Source organism: Salvelinus fontinalis, chromosome 18 (genome assembly GCF_029448725.1).
Source record: "Salvelinus fontinalis isolate EN_2023a chromosome 18, ASM2944872v1, whole genome shotgun sequence".
In the NCBI taxonomy this organism is placed as follows: Eukaryota; Metazoa; Chordata; class Actinopteri; order Salmoniformes; family Salmonidae; genus Salvelinus; species Salvelinus fontinalis.
Window position 1 is genome coordinate 2,979,489 of NC_074682.1, and position 13,392 is coordinate 2,992,880.

Here is a 13,392-nt window from a genome sequence, read left to right on the forward strand (position 1 = left end):
AGCTAAACTGATCTGAAAATGTCTGGCGCCATCTTTGAGAGTGATCTAGTCTAATCGATAACTAATCATAAACTTGACTAAAAAATACAGGGTTGACAGGAATCGAAAGACAAATTAGTTCTTAATGCAATCGCTGAATTACATTTCTAAAATTATCCTTACTGTGCAATACAGGGTTCGCCAAGTGAAGCTACAACAAAAAAAATGGCGGAATATGCGTTTAACATTTTTCTACAGAACAACGATTTATCTTCATAAATAGTTCTTACTATGAGCTGATCTTCCATCAGAATCTTGGGCAATGAATCCTTTCTCCGGTCTAATCGTCTTTTGGTCGAAAGATGTCCTCTTGCCCTGTCGAAATGGCCACTAACGTTCGGCATGTACTGGAAACGTGCCCAGCGGTTCAAAGTGCATCACAAAGGCTCAATGCCTCAAAATCGCACTAAACGGATATAAATTGCTATAAAACGGTTTAAATTAACTACCTTATGATGTTTTTAACACCTAAAACGAGTAAAAACATGACCGGAGAAATATTACTGGCTAAACAACAGCTTGGAAGAGAGCCAGTCCGACGTCCATCGTGCGTCAGGCGCAGGAAGAAAAGAAAGCTACTTCCACCTTGTGCTCTTTTATACAGGCCCTGATTGCGCAATCGACTCCATTCAAAGCGTCACCACGTACTGACATCCAGAGGAAGACGTAGGCAGTGTTTGTATCCTCATAGCATTTACAGGGACCTTAAAACTGACCCCAGATCAGGGGCCAAGATTCTGAAATCTCACTCCCTGTCAGGAAAAGTGCTGTAGAATGAGTTCTAACCGCTGGGCACGTTTCACTCAGAGACATAATTCCAACGGCTATAGAAACTAGAGAGTGTTTTCTATCCAATAATAATAATAATATGCATATTGTACGAGCAAGAATTGAGTACGAGGCCGTTTGAAATGGGCACAATTTAACTGGCTACTCAATACGCCCCCTGCAGCCATAAGAAGTTAAGAGTTTTACCGTCTTCGTCTGTCTGTAAATAAATTCATTATGTCTTCATTCAACGCTGCGTTTTGGTCCGACCCTTACTCCTCCTCCTCATCCGAGGAGGAGGCATAAGACAGCCGTTACAAGTGTCCAGTCTTTGAATGAAGATATGGAGATAAAACTGACCAGTTTGAGTGTTTGTTGCAGCTCGTTCCAGTCGCTAGCTGCAGCAAACTCAAAAGATGAGCGACCCAGGGATGTGTGTGCTTTGGGGACCTTTAACAGAATGTGACTGGCAGAATGGGTGTTGTATGAGGAGGATGAGGGCTGCAGTAGATATCTCAGATAGGGGGGAGTGAGGCCTAAGAGGGTTTTATAAATAAGCATAAACCAGTGGGTCTTGCGACAGGTATACAGAGATGACCAGTTTACAGAGTTTAGAGTGCGGTGATGTGTCTCTAAGTAACATTGGTGGAAAACCTGACGGCCGAATGTTAAAGAACATCTAGCCGCTCGAGAGCACCCTTACCTGCCGATCTATAAATTAAGTCTCTGTAATCTAGCATGGGTAGGATGGTCATCTGAATCAGGGTTAGTTTGGCAGCTGGGGTGAAAGAGGAGCGATTACGATAGAGGAAACCAAGTCTAGATTTAACTTTAGCCTGCAGCTTTGATATGTAATGAGAGAGGGACAGTGTACGTCTACCTCAAGCTCTAAACCCTCAGAGGTAGTAATCACACCTGCGGGGAGAGGGGAATTCTTCAAAGGAAACCACATGACCTTTGTTTTGGAGGTTTTCAGAACAAGGTTAACGGCAGAGAACGCTTGTTGGACACTAAAAGTTTTGTTGTAGATCGTTTAACACAAAATCCAGGGAGGGGCCAGCTGAGTATAAGACTGTATCATCTGCATATGAATGGATGAGAGAGCTTCCTACTGCCTGAGCAATGTTGATGTAAATTGAGAAGATTGTGGGGCCTAGGATCGAGCCTTGGGGTAGTCCCTTGATGACAGGCAGTAGCTGAGACAGCAGATGTTATGACTTTATACACAGCACTCTTTGAGAGAGGTAGTTAGAAAAACAGGCCAAAGACCCGTCAGAGACACCAGTACTCATTAGCCGGTCCACAAGAATGGAATGGTCTACCGTATAAAAAGCTTTGGTTAAGTCAATAAAAATAGCAGCACAACATTGCTTAGAATCAAGAGCAATGGGGACATCCTTGAAGACCTTTAAGGTTGCGGTGACACATCCATAACCTGAGCAGAAACCAGATTGCATACCAGAGGGAATACTATAGACATCAAGTAAGCTAGTCAGCTGATTATTTGTAAGTTTATCCAACACTTTTGTTGGGGCAAAATATAAATAACAGTTAGAATCAGTTAGGATGTTCCAAGCAATGGGAACCCCTCAATAGAGGTGTGACGACCCTCCCACTCTGTCTACCGTTTTCTCTCTCTCTTTGCTCTATTAGGATGCCGGTGGGCGGAGTTGGGAGGGTCGTCAGCTACATGGAAAACACCTGGGCCCACTCTCCCAGAATAAAATCACCACTTCCCCATTCAACCGGGAGACTCTCTCCTTGTAGACACCTTGTTAGATTTGGTGTTTTTGTTTGTTTGTTTGTTTGTTTGTTTGTTTTATCATCTTTCAACACCCTGCACTATCACCTTCATGCATGCAAAACATTCAATTACACTACTGATTACTGATTACACACCCCATGGTATATTATACCTAGTTTTGTTAGTTAAATAAATATATTTTGGTTACTCCTTATCTCCACGTGGTCTCCCTTTTTGTTACGGGCTCTGAGCCGGTTCGTGACAAGTGGGGGCTCGTCCGGGATCTATTGAACGTATTTGTTTGGGAGAACGTGGAGGTACGTGTTTGGTTTAAATATTTGGTTTGAGTTGTTAGGCCCAGTATTGGTTGCCTTAATTGGTTGGTTGGTGTGCTGCGTTGGAGAGAGTACATTGGTTAGTTTCCAGGCCCTGCCCAGCCTGGAAACTCTTGTTCTACTTTCTGTTGGGACATCGGTCTGAGGTGAGTAATCGGCTGTGTACCTCAGTGGGAGATTTGGATAGGGTAGTACTATTTACTACCCGGAGCTATAGCCTTTTACCCCTGATAGGTTTAGCGACGTGTTTCATTTTTGGAATATGTTGGGCATGGTTAATGTTTGTTATTTTTGTGTGGTGTCTGTGGACTGAGCAGTTGTCTCGGGGGCACATCCGTGGCTTGGTGGAATCTGCCAGCGTGCTGGGGGGTTTATTTCCTTGCCAGCGGGCTACAGTGCGTAAATACCCACCGCAAATCCGCATGAAGACTAGGGTTGAGTTAATGTAGGTTTGGGGAAGCTCCATATCTCATCTCTCTTCGGTGGTACTCAGGGTGATTGTCATTTCTTTAGTTGTGATCTGGTGTGCTCAGCAGAGGGGAAGAGTGAGATTTTTTTTTTTGTAACTATGGCGTCTTTTGTAGAGGAGTTCATTCGCTTTCCATCAGAGGAATTGTTAGAATTAGGTACTAAAGAACAGCTGTTGAAAATCGCCGAATACTACAAGGTTGAAATTAGTGTTAAACGTCTAAAGAATTCTATTAGGTTGATATTGAAGGCCAATCTGATGGAGAGTGGTATTCTTGAAGTTACCACTGGGCCAGCTTCTGCTGAGGAGTCATCTCCCCGTAATGTTACAATGGCCATTCCATCGGTTAGTCCTAGTAGTCTTCTTTTTGAACAGCAGAAAGAACTGCTTCTGTTACAGCAGCAGTATGATCGTGAGAAGCTAGAGTGTGATCGTGTAAAGTATGAAAAGGAATTAGCATTTAAACAAGATATTGAATATGCTAAAATCAAGTTGCAACAAGAACGGATAGAGTTGGTTAGGGAAGGAAAGATTTCAGGGGAGAGTTTGTTCTGGGAAGGTGACCCAGATTTACCTAGGGGTCGTTCCTCTATGGGTCGTGCCCTGGACACATTTGATATTGTTGGGAACTTACGGTTATTGCCTCAGTTTAATGAAAAGGACCCTGAGACATTCTTTTCGTTGTTTGAGCGTGTTGCTGACGCTAGGAGTTGGCCTGATTCTGACCGCACCTTAATGTTGCAGTGTGTGATGACTGGTAAAGTGCAGGAAGCATATTTTTTACATTTACATTTAAGTCATTTAGCAGACGCTCTTATCCAGAGCGACTTACAAATTGGAAAGTTCATACATATTCATCCTGGTCCCCCCGTGGGGAATGAACCCACAACCCTGGCGTTGCAAGCGCCATGCTCTACCAACTGAGCCACACGGGACCATATTCAGCTCTTAGTGTACACGACAGTGCCAGTTATGATAAGGTTAAAACGGCTGTGTTACAAATTTATGAATTGGTCCCTGAGGCTTACCGCCAACGATTTAGAACTTTAAAAAAGGATGATAAACAGACTCATGTTGAGTTTGCGCGACAATTATCTTTACAGTTTAATCGCTGGTGTTCCGCCTCTAAAGTTGTGACCCTCCAAGGGCTGTGTGATCTGATTATGTTAGAGCAATTTAAGGACACAATCCCTGCTCATATTGCCACATATATTAACGAACGAAAAGTGAAGAATGTCGTTGAAGCTGCTGTTTTTGCGGATGAGTATGTGTTGACTCACAAAAGAGTCTTTGCAGAGCCCCGTATTCGGAATGAGTGGGGGCGTTCGGATAGATTTGGGTTTCGCTCACCAAGATATTTTGGTTCACGGGCAGAGTTCAATTCAACTCGGGTTGAACCTGACTCCCGTGGTAAAGCTGACTTTGGGCAAGAGTGTCACTACTGTCAAGGTTCAGGTCATTGGAAAAACGAATGTCCACTTCTCAGATCAAAGGGTGCTTACGCTAAACCTAAGCCTACCGCGTTAGCTGCGCCTGTTCTACATCAGTTCATTCATGACTCATTGCCTCAGGTCCAGGAGCATGTGAAAGTACATATTGATCCAGACTATTTACTTTTCATCACGGAAGGTTTTGTGTCTATGTTAGGAAGTAAGGAATTAGTGCCAGTGAAGATCTTGAGAGACACAGGTGCCTCCGAATCGTTTGTGTTGGAGTCTGTGTTACCCTTTTCAGCTGAGACTGATTCAGGGAATAGTGTTCTAATTAGGGGAATAGGTTTGAATACTCTTTCAGTTCCATTGCATAAACTGATGTTAGATTGTGGACTGGTGAAAGGTGAGGTTGTTGTGGGGGTGCGTCCTTCGTTGCCTATTGAGGGTATCGACGTTATTCTTGGGAATAACTTGGCAGGTGAGCGGGTGTGGCCTGTCGCATTTCCATCTCTAGTGGTTTCCACAAAGCCGTCAGTTGTTGAGACTCCTGATGAGAGTGTACAGAGCTTCCCAGAGGTGTTCACTGCGTGTGCAGTGACGCGTTCTATGAGCCGTGGCGAACTGGTCACTGTGCTGACTAATGAGAAGTATGCCACTGTTTTCCCTGTTATTCCGTTATCTGTTAACCGAGAAGATCTAATCAATGCGCAACGGACTGACTCCACATTAGAAGAGTTGCGTGACAAAATTGTGCCTGTGGAACAGTTGGGAGATGTCGCCCATGGTTATTTTCTCCAGGATGATGTCCTGATGAGAAAGTGGGTGTCTCATGGTAGTTGTTTTCTAGGGGAGGCGATTTGTCAGGTTGTGGTACCAGTAAAACTTCGTGAGTTGGTGTTGACAACTTCTCACAATGATGTTGCTGGACATATGGGTGTAGGGAAAACATACCATCGCATATTAACCTGTTGGGGATGGGGGCGCTGTTTAGACTATTTATGCTAATTTGGTAATTTTTGAAACGGCTTCCCACAAAATCCTTGATCGTACAATATGCATATTATTATTATTATTGGATAGAAAACAGTCTATAGTTTCTATAGGAGTTGAAATTGTCTCTAAGTGGAACAGAGCCCATTCTACAGCAATTTCCCTGACATGGATTCAGATTTCAGAAATGTTGGCCACTGTTCTGAAGTCAGTTAAAACGGCACTGATATTGCTATGACTATACGGACACTTCTTACGTCTTCCCCTGGATGCCTTTACGTGATGACGATTCCAATGGGGTCGATTGCGCGTTCACAGGCCCCACAAATGAAAAAACCCTGAAGCTAGTCATTCTTTTGGAGCTGCGTCATGCGCCTAGAGGACACCGGCCCGCTCCTGTTCCAAGCATTAGTGAAGGGGGTAATATTACTCGGGTCATGTTTCTACTCGTTATGGGAGTTAAAAGCATCATAAGGTAGTTAATTTAAAGCGTTTTATAGCAATTTATATCCGTTTAGTGCGATTTTGGGACATTTATTTTTGCAACGATGTGAATAGTTGGGCACGCTTTTCAGTTCATCCCGAACGCAGTAGGCATTTCCACATGGCAAGAGGACAGCTTTCCACCAAAAGACGATTGCTCTCAAGAAAGGATCCTTTGCCCAAGATACTGATGGAAGAACAGCTCAAGGTAGGACATTTTTATTATGATAAATCGTGTTTCTGTCGAAACATTTTAGTGGCTTAGGACGCCATGTTTTATGACGTAGCTTCGCTAGGCGCAAACTGTATTGAAAAGTAAGGATAAATTAAAAAATGTTATTCCGCAATTGTATTAAGAATTAAATTGTCTATCAATCCCTGTCCACCCTATATTTTTTAGTCACGTTTATGAGTATTTATGTATAAGAGTAGATCACTGTCTAAGTGGCGCAAGGACTTTTTCTTTACCAGCTTGTCTACATTTCACATTGTCTAACCATGATTTTGGTGGCTAAATATAAACATTTGCGATCAAACTCTATATGGAATGTGTAATATGATGTTACAGGAGTGTCATCGGAAGAATTCTGAGAAGGTTAGTGAAAAAATTAATATCTTTTGGCGATGTTGACTTTTATCGCTCACTTTGGCTAGAATCAATGCTGGGCTGCTATGTGCTATGTGCTATGCTAATATAACGATTTATTGTGTTTTCGCTGTAAGACACTTAGAAAATCTGAAATATTGTCTGTATTCACAGGATCTGTGCCTTTCGATTCGTGTATGCTGTGTATTTTTACGAAATGTTTGATGATTAGTAAGTAGGTAAACACGTTGCTCTAAGTAGTTTTTCTATTCCATTTGTGACGGTGGGTGCAATTGTAACCTATGCCATCTACCTGAAATATGCACTTTTTTCTAACAAAACCTATCCCATACCATAAATGTTATCAGACTGTCATCTAATGAGTTTTTTTGTTGGTTAGGGGCTATAAATATCTTAGTTTAGCCGAATTGGTGATGGCTACTGGTGTTGGTGGACAAATAAAAGATGGTGGATTATGCTAATGTGTTTTTAGGTAATAGATGTACATCTTTACATATTGTGTCTTCCCTGTAAAACATTTTAAAAATCGGACATGTTGACTGGATTCACAAGATCTGTGTCTTTCATTAGCTGTATTGGACTTTAATGTGTGAAAGTTAAATATTTTAAAAAAAAATTTTTTTGAATTTCGCGGCACTGGTTTTTCAGTGGGGGGGGGGGGGGGGTGTGCCGCTAGCGCCACGCTGATCCTAGACAGGTTAAGACATTTCTTTTGGCCTAGATTAAAGAGGGATGTTTCTGATTTCATCAAAACTTGCCACATCTGTCAATTAACTGGGAAACCTAATCAAGCTATTAAGCCGGTACCACTGTTTCCTATTCCTGTACTCAGCCAACCTTTTGAGTATCTGATTATTGACTGTGTGGGTCCTTTGCCTCGTTCTAAAAAGGGTAGTAGTTACCTGTTCACTGTGATGTGTCAGACCACAAGGTTTCCAGCAGCCTATCCTCTCCGGTCTATCACGACTAAGTCTGTGTTAAAAGCTTTGACTCAGTTTCTGTCACTGTTTGGAATACCTAAGGTCATTCAGAGTGATCAAGGGTCTAATTTCACCTCTAATCTGTTTGGTCAGGTTCTCCAACAGCTCCATATTAAGCACAATCTGGCTAGCGCCTATCACGCGCAAAGTCAAGGAGCACTAGAACGTTTCCATCAAACACTTAAGTCTTTGTTGAGAAGTTATTGTACTGAGATGGATAAGGATTGGGAGGAGGGGTTGCCTTGGTTATTGTTAGTCGCTAGGGAGGTTTCACAGGAGAGCACCGGTTTTAGTCCAAATGACCTTGTGTTTGGACATAGGGTGCGTGGACTTCTATCTGTTCTTCAGGATGACTGGAAGTCTCCCGAGCCTCCTCAGTCTTTGTTATCGTATGTGTGTGATTTCCGGCGCCGCTTGTATGCCGCTGGCGAAATGGCTAAAGAGAAGCTATCATCTTCACAGGAGAGGATGAAAAACATGTTTGATCGCCGAACTGAGCCACGTCACTTTAGTCCAGGGGACCAGGTTCTTGCTCTGCTGCCAATTGTTGGTTCTCCTTTTGAAGCCAAGTTTCAAGGTCCATATACAGTGGTGCGCAAGTACACTGAGCAAAATTATCTAGTTGCCACTCCAGAACGGAGGAAAGCACACCAGCTGTGCCATGTAAATTTGTTAAAACCCTATTATGCACGTTCCTCAGAGACTGAACAGTGGGAATCTATAGAGGATGGTAAACCTGTTCTTTTGGCTGAAACCGTTATTCCCTTGGATTCTTCTCAGGATAGGTCTACGAATGAGGAGGAAGATGTTCCTGGTCCCGACGATTGCATACTGCAGGGTAGATTGAAAAACTCAGAGACACTGGATATTTTGGGCAGCATTCTCACTCATCTACCCGTTGATAGGCGGGAAGAGATGGTTGGTCTGATTCAGAGATTTCCAGGTTTGTTTTCTGATACACCTACCCGAACAAACTTGATAGAACATGATATTGACGTTGGAGATGCTGACCCCATTCGTCAGCGGTTCTATAGAGTTTCTTTAGAGAAACTGCATTGCCTGGATGCTGAGGTCAAATACATGCTGGAGAGTAAGATAGCAGAGCCTTCTTTCTCCAGTTGGGCTTCTCCCTGTATCTTGGTCAGAACCAGATGGAACAAACAGATTTTGTACAGACTACCGTAAGGTCAACAGTGTCACTAAGCCAGATTCATTTCCTCTTCCTCGGATGGAGGACTGCGTTGATCAAGTCGGGGCAGCTAGATTTGTGAGTAAATTTGACCTGTTAAAGGGCTATTGGCAGGTGCCACTGACGAGTAGGGCACGTGAAATCTCTGCCTTTATTACACCCTCTGGTCTATACTCGTATTTGGTTATGAGTTTCGGACTGCGTAATGCACCTGCCACTTTTCAGCGACTTATGAACAGGGTTATCGCCGGTCTGACAGGGTGTGCTGTTTATCTGGACAATGTAGTGATATATGCAGATACATGGGAGGAACATCTGTCCCGTATTCAAGCCTTATTCGAACGCCTGGCTGAGGGTCACCTCACGATCAATCTGGCTAAATGTGAGTTTGCTCAGGCGACTGTTACATACCTTGGAAAGGTGGTTGGGCAGGGGGAAGTGCGTCCTGTTCGAGCTAAAGTGGTAGCTATTGATGCGTTTCCTCCACCAACTACTAAAAAGGAACTGATGCGTTTCTTGGGCATGATTGGTTATTACCGTGGTTTTTGTAATAACTTCTCTACTGTGGTCGCTCCATTGACAGATATGCTGAAAGCAAAGGCTGTTTACACTTGGTCTTCTCGTTGTCAACACGCTTTTGAAGATGCAAAGAGGTTGCTTACCTCAACTCCGGTGCTGGCTGCTCCTCGTGTGGAATTGTCATTTACCTTGCAGGTGGATGCTAGTCAGGTGGGGGCAGGGGCAGTTTTGCTGCAGGCAGATGTGTCTGGGGTTGAGAGACCTGTCAGTTTCTTTTCGAAAAAGTTTAACCATTATCAGTTAAACTACTCGGTCATTGAAAAAGAAGCGTTAGCGCTCATCTGGGCACTGCAACACTTTGAGGTCTATGTCGGGTCGGGAGTAGTACCTATTACGGTCTACACTGACCATAACCCTCTCACCTTTTTGAGGTCCATGATGTGTCCTAATCAGAGAATAATGAGATGGTGTTTATTTTTACAATCATTTCATCTCGATGTGCAGCACATTCGTGGAACGGATAACGTGATTGCTGATGCGCTCTCTCGTGCGCCCTGTTCCTGAATGTTTGTATGGTCAGGTTCTGTCTTTCCTGTCTATTCCATCCTGGTCTGGAGAGGAGGTTGGCTGGGGATGTGTTCCGGGGTCCTTGCTGGTCCCCGGTTTTATGGGGGGGAATGTGACGACCCTCCCACTCTGTCTACCGTTTTCTCTCTCTCTTTGCTCTATTAGGATGCCGGTGGGCGGAGTTGGGAGGGTCGTCAGCTACATGGAAAACACCTGGGCCCACTCTCCCAGAATAAAATCACCACTTCCCCATTCAACCGGGAGACTCTCTCCTTGTAGACACCTTGTTAGATTCGGTTATGTTTCATGGTGTTTTTGTTTGTTTGTTTTAGCATCTTTCAACACCGTGCACTATCACCTTCATGCATGCAAAACATTCAATTACACTACTGATTACTGATTACACACCCCATGGTATATTATACCTAGTTTCGTTAGTTAAATAAATATATTTTGGTTACTCCTTATCTCCACGTGGTCTCCCTTTTTGTTACGGGCTCTGAGCCGGTTCGTGACAGAGGAGAGACATGTTAAAAAGGTCGGAGATAGGCTTGGCGATGATAGGGGAAGCAACCTTATTAAAGAAGAAAGGGTCTATACCATCTGACCCAGATGTTTACTTTGGGGTCAAGTTTAAGGAGCTCCTTTAGCACCTTGGACTCAGTGACCGCCTCCAGGGAGAAACTTTGTAGCGGGGCAGAGGAAAAAGAGGGAGATGCATCGGGGATAGTCGCATTAGAAGGGGTGGGAGATGAGGAAATGTTAGATGGGCAAAGAGGCATGGCTGAGTCAAATAGGAATCCTGACTTAATGAAGTGGTGATTAAGGAGCTCAGCCATGTGCTTCTTGTCAGTAACAACCACACCATCAACATTAAGGGACATGGGAAGCTGTGAGGGGGGTTTATTATCCAGGTCTTTAAACGTTTTCCAGAACTTCTTGGGGTTAGACCCACAGAGAGAGAACTTTTCCTTAAAGTAACTAACTTTGGAATTCCGGATAGCCTGAGTGCACATACTGTATTTCTCATTTGCCTGAACGAGGATCAGTCAGCCTGAGTATACGTGTGCTGAGTCTTACGGGAAAAGCAATTCCTGGGGTGGAGTAACTCTGCAAGATCACAGTCGAACCAGGGGCTGAACCTGTTTTTAATTCTCATTTTCTTTATGGGGAGGTGTTTGTTAACAAAACCACTGAGAAAAAAATAAATAAAACAAGGTCCAAGCGCCTTTGACAGAGGGGATTCAGCTGATTCTATACCATTTTACAAAGGCCAGTTCATTAAGTTTTTTGCAAGCGTGCATGATAAATCAGGACAGGTCGTTTCACTGAGAAGCCATTACGAACATAGGCTGTAAAACAGTGACTAAGGTCATTACAGAAAACACCAGACTGATACCTCTCAAGATTATTTGTGAGGATAACAGGATTCCTTTTCTGGGTGTTTGGAGTCATACCTTGTAGGATTGATAGTAATCGGAGAAAGATTTAGGGAGTCCCATTTCTTTAGGACTTGGTCAGGTGGTTTAAGAATGTCCCAGTTTAGGTCACCTAGCGGGGCAAATTCAGACTCAGTGTAAGAGGGCAGGAGAGAGCTTAGGGCAGGTAGGGTACAGGCCGGTGCTGATAGAGGACGATAGCACCCAGCAACAGTCAACAAAGCGCTATTTGAAAGGTTAATGCTTAAAACCAGCAAATCAAATTGTTTGGCGACAGACTTGGTGGAGACAACAGAGCATTGAAAGTGTTCCTTGGTAAAGATTGCCACTCCACCACCTTTGGAAGATATGTCTTGCTGAAAAAGATTATAACCAGAAAGGTTAACATGAATGTTCAAAACACGTTTCCTTAACCACGTCTCAGTACTGAACACATCTAGATGGGAGCTGTAAACTCACACTTTCAATTGATCCATTTTCGATAATAAGCTTCTAGTGTTAACGTGCAGAAAACCCAGGCTTTTACAAAAGTAGAAATCAGTGAAGCAGATGTCAGAGCACAAATCAGATTTGGGGCTAGCAACAGTAGATGGGCCAGGATGTACATGCACATTTCCAGATATCATCAGCAGTAATATAATAAAGGCACGGCAGAGGACAGAGAGATCTCTGCAGTGTTGATTTATGACATTTGAATGTGCATTAGATGGCAACAAGATCATATTGTGGAGCAATTTCATCAGGTAACATGAATACAAAGCCAAGAGAGGTGGTTAGAATAGGATGGGAGGCCAAAAGGCTGTGTAACCAATAGAGAGTCAGAGTCCCGAGTGTGGGAACAAACATAGGTTTGTCCCACGGTTGGGTAAACAGGAAAGCTCATAGTCAACAAAGCATGCAGGAGTTATGAGGCAAACAGCAAAATGCACAAGACATTTTTTGGGGGGCTAGCCATTGTAAGTTCAGAGTCACTCGCCCCAACAGTGCATGTGTGCTGGTGGCAAGGGAATCTCGGGAGAGAAGGGGGAGTGTGGGGTCGGTACCTGTACCAGACCGGTGAACAGATCACCAGGTGGAATCCAAGCAGCAGTGCAGCAGGCAATGGGAGTAGGTGTCACACCCACTTGGGAGAATCTTTTATTTCTTGTAGGAAATGCCAGTAGATGGTCTCTGAACAGTGGGAGGGGGCTTCAAATGCCTCTGGATTTGAATGGGGAAGGCTGCGAGAGACTCCTGCCACTTGTTGGGCCCAAAGGCCTCGATGCCTCTCACTTCACACCTCAGTGCTAATTGAAGTTGGATCTGGTCTGTCCTTGCAAGCCTGGCAGCCTTTAACTCAGCATTCAGTCCCCATAAAGTAAAATATATCATTGTAATTTACTTTATTTTTCATTTATTTCATTTTTTATTCTTCTTTTTAGCTTTCAAAATAGCATCAGACCAAACACTACTCACTCAGTTCCAGTTTGGATGGTGTCCTCAGGTCTTTGCTGTTTGTTTGCCAGAGCACCCTCTGTATATGTTGGAAAAAGGAGTCCTTGGTTGCAGTAATCTCTCCAAGTAATTTTGTCCAAAAGTATATTGTAGTTTTTTCAAAGTTTTAATCTGGAGCGAAGGCCATGCTGTGGAGGGTAGCATCCTGCATAAGTCCCTGCCGAAAAATCCAAGTTGATCTAACTCCAAATCTATCCTTTTGTAAAAACATGTTTCAAAATGTGATGCAGCTGTGACATGCAGCTGTCTCTCTCTCTCCGTCTCCCTTGAAATCTCTCCCTTGAACCCTCGCTCCCAAATACAGGTGTGCCAAGCTTGTAGTGTCATTATCCAAGA

General features: G+C 43.7%; 1 protein-coding gene and 1 long non-coding RNA gene across 18 annotated transcripts in view; one reads left to right on the forward strand and one right to left on the reverse strand.

Annotated features, from left to right (window-relative positions):
* LOC129814814 (receptor-type tyrosine-protein phosphatase T) overlaps window positions 1-13,392 on the reverse strand; it is a 561,458-nt gene that overhangs the window by 302,458 nt on the left and 245,608 nt on the right. The gene's annotated exons all lie outside the window — the stretch shown is intronic.
* On the forward strand, window positions 8,585-10,590 carry LOC129814815 (uncharacterized). The gene is made up of 2 exons (XR_008753359.1): window positions 8,585-8,791; window positions 10,289-10,590. It is a non-coding gene; the product is annotated as an uncharacterized LOC129814815 (long non-coding RNA).